A 4,363-nucleotide genomic window follows, 5' to 3' on the forward strand; every position below is an offset into this window, starting at 1 on the left:
TAAGAAAGCTTTTAAAAACTTAGGGTTTATATTGCGGATGTCTCGAAATTTTTCGAATATTAGAGCTATTGTTAACTTATACAATACTCTAGTAAGAAGCCAGTTGGAATATAACTCCGTTATTTGGGGCCCGCATGAAATTAAATATAATCTCATGCTAGAGCGCATACAAAATAAATTCACTCGTTACCTTTACATGAGATTATACGGGGTTTATCCTTTCTATCCGCTTATGTATCCGACTTTATTCGTTTTGGGCATGGTGGGATATAACGAGCTGAGGGTTAGAAGGGACCTGGCGTTAATCTCGTACCTGTTCAGGATTTTTAGAGGTAGGATACATAATGCGGATATTTTGGGTAAAATGTATTTGTATGTACCAGATGGATACGCGGGGCGCCGGCGCCGGCCGCCGCTGCTGCTGGTGCCGTCCGCTCGCACCAACTTGCTAGGTCAGGCACCTATGACGCGTGCACTTCGTTCACTCAATGAAATAGCAATCAAAACGGATATATTTTGTTGCACTTGGGATGAATTCACGCGAGTAGCTTTATTTGTAATATGCTATAAAAAGTAATGTTAGTTTGTATGTAGTTATGTTATATATTTCTAATTTCGATGTAACCATGATGTAACCAATAAAATGTAAAACCACTATCGTATTGGGAAACTGTAATGTTAGTGTGTGTTTTCAATAAATAAATAAATAAATAAATTTAGGTAAATCCATCTAGTTTAATAAAATATATGACTGCGTAAATTCCATGTAGCGTGTTGGCAGCTACAGCGACCACTAAAAACCAATGATTGATAATTATTCAATTATAAATAGAATGACATATTAATTATTAAATATTAATATTTAATTCTCTACAAAATTCATAACGTGATGTAGGTCACGTAAGCTTCTGTTTTTTGAAATATCCTTATTTTTTAATATGTACCAGTAATTTCTATGATGTATTTTTCCCTACTTTAAATAAAATGTATGAAATTGTGTGCAAATAGTATGCACTGTTTATTAGAGGATGTAATTTATATCTAAGAAATAACACTTTAAAAAACATAATTTGAACAATTATTCTGGTTGATAACATTTTACATTGGGAGACAGAACTATTAAACAAACATACATCGCCGGAAATTTAAACTAAATAATTTAAAGTGTTAATCATATAAATTTTAACTTATTACTTTAAAAACTTAATACTGCATGCAAACTTTTTTTTTATTAAAATAGTTTTGAAAATCTAGATATTTAATATTTTATGAAAATGAAGATATACATTTTTATCCTATTTAAGATGTATTCATTTATTATTTATTTTATATTGTAGTTGTAAGATGTGCATTTATCATAATGCAGTTTGACCTTATCAAGTCCAAAACCAGTTTTTGTTGTGCCATTTAAATTTATAATTATGTTATATAATCACACCCACATGACCAAAAACTTTTGAGTTTTTTCAAAAAAATCAAAATCATCGCGTGATAATTTCAAATTTTGGAATCACATAACAATTATTTGTTATGTACTAATGGTAATTTTATTCAAAAATTTATATATTTAATTAAAAAAGCATTAAAAATTATAATATTGAATCTACTGGTTCAGGTTCTCATGTCGTGTTTCGTTTTTGATTTATTAAATTTGAAGTAGGTATACCTACCTACTTTGATGATATTGCATGTTAAGTTTTTTGTTGTCTCTACCGACCGAAAAAAACTCTACATATAGTTTTCTTTCTTTAATTTAGAGTTCTAACACACGAACGGCAAGTTGTGAACGGCAGTGGCTACTTCAGCCGTCGCCACATGCAGAGGCGGCTCGTCCTAAGGAGCGCTGGTGCAGTGAACTCCCATAAATAATTATAATAAAATCATACTCCTTAATTTAATTATTAACATTAATTATTACTATTTAAAATCAATCGTAATCTTTAAAACTACTGTTAATACCAATGAATATATCCATCATTCCATCATCCCATACACCTGTATAATACCTACTGTATTATGTAACGCGCGAAGCGGAGCGCTCACGATTGCGCTCCAATGAAAAAAGATTTAGTACATTTCCTAATACGAAATCCAATAGGAGTGAAAGAGAGGGTTTTGCCAGAGCCCTGCGCGTGAAACAAAAGATTTTCTATGGAAAAGTAGCAAAATTCGGAGCGCCGCACCCGCAAACGTTGCCGGTTCGTTTTTATAATGTGGCGTTCATTAAAAAGTGTGTTAAAACGTTACAAATTCGGCTTGAATTAAAAGCTAAGGGACTGCCACGGCGCGGCCTGAACTTGACCTTACGCAAAAATGTACGATAAAAACGAAAACATATATACGCGTGTGTTTAAATCCGAACAATATTATGTGAAAACACCGTAGTTGTGTGGTTGTGATGAAAGCAACAGACATTCGTAAAGCTAGTGCTTTACGAATGTCTTAATGTTACTTTAAGTTATAGATATTTTTGCACACCAAAAAGAAAGACGTATGTATTTCCTTTATAAGTAATTTTTTTGATAAATGTAATGCTTTACACCATGTATTTTCAGTGTTTTATTTCAAGTGAACACCCATAAAATTTTGTCACGAGCCGCCTCTGGCCACATGTCGACGGCAGTCGACGGTGGCACGTCGGCGGCAGCCGTTCGTGTGTGTGAACTCTTAGTTAAAAACAGTTTTTAAGTTAAACACTACCATGGGCTCTTTAGTTATCATTAGGCATACTTACTACTACACATCTACTACTAGCTGTCCCGGCAAACGTTGTTCTGCCTGATCACACTTTCTTTCACGATCTTATCACTATTGGATTTGAAAAATAGATGTTGTCCCATTCTTAGATCTACCCAATATGCAGATTGCATACAATATTTCATACGAATCCGTCAAGCCGTTTCGAATGAGTGTAACAACTAGCACCGTGACACGAGAGTTATATATACAGAGGCTAGATGTGCTCCGCGGTTTCACATGCATTGCTCCGCTCCTGTTGGTCTTAGATTGATGATATATCCTATAGCCTTTTTCGATAAATAGGGCTATCTAACACCGAAATATTTTTTTTAATAGGACCAGTAGTTCCTGAGATTAGCGCGTTCAAACAAACAAACTCTTCAGCTTTATAATATTAGGCATAGATTAGGTATTACTATGGATTGTCACAGAATTAATCATTCAATCAAAATACAGCTTTTTCACTCCTGAATGGATAAGCTTTCTATTAGTGAAATAATTTTCAAAATTGCATCACTTCCGAAGATTAGACACAAACGTAAAAACAAATATAGACACTTTACCTCTAAGAAGTGAAGATTAGATAATTTTATTAATAGTTCATTTATTGTATTTTTAAATTTATCTTCTTATTGGTTCACTAGCTTACCTTATTAATCCGGTACTAAAAATAAAGTTGATGTCACTTTATTCGATACAGATATTTCTATTTGATACATATTTATGTGTATTTCTATTTAAATTTAAAATATCGGGATTTACGGCTAATGAATTTAAATTGCGATTATATTTCAAAAAAGTACTATGTACATATAATATTATACCTAATATAAAATTCAATTTTCTAATATTATGTCTTACTTATTTACTAGAGTGGCGCAGGGACCCAAAATGAGTCTTGGCCTCCGACAATAAGAGTCTCTATTTGACTCTATGCGCCATCTCTGGCCAGTCTTATGAAATAATCTAATATCTATTTTTATAGTTGCGATCATAAGGTAGATTTGTTAATCTTAACCTATCCTTACAGCTATCCTACTCTTATCCTACTTTAAACCATTGAGCCCCGAACGGCCCGATCGGTCCACGACACAATAGATTTTCTATTTTGTCTGTGGTTCCGGTGCCTGAGTTATTAATACCCAATAAATTTATTAAAATTACATATTAAATGGTTTTCCTCCCATATTAAAATTAACAAAGCATTCCCCACTTTATATGGATTTATAGTAGCCGCAAAGTCTGCCTTGATAAAAGCACACACACGTACACATTGTATTTTGATAGTGTAGTGTATAATATGAATTCCAGGAAAACAGTTAATATAATTATAATAATGTTTAAGCAATGGTATAAGTTCTAATTAATGTTGTTTGATTGTCAGCTGAAGCTAGCAATTAGCGGCTTTTTTGACACTACAAGTTCAATATCATTAGTTTTAGTTGAATATTAGGTAGGTATGTACTATTTATTTATTTAATTGCTATCGACCGCGTTGTTCTTCCAGGATAGGCTTATCACTAAGGGGGATACAAAATAGTTAAGGATATCGAAGTGTGTCATTTTTTTATGTAGTTACTTATTCTAATTTATATAACAGCTGTAAAATGTGGCATTAAATTTC

This window comes from Colias eurytheme, chromosome 8 (assembly GCF_061535395.1).
Source record: "Colias eurytheme isolate Ceu_HAF_F1 chromosome 8, ilColEury1 Martin Lab GWU primary, whole genome shotgun sequence".
In the NCBI taxonomy this organism is placed as follows: domain Eukaryota; kingdom Metazoa; phylum Arthropoda; class Insecta; order Lepidoptera; family Pieridae; genus Colias; species Colias eurytheme.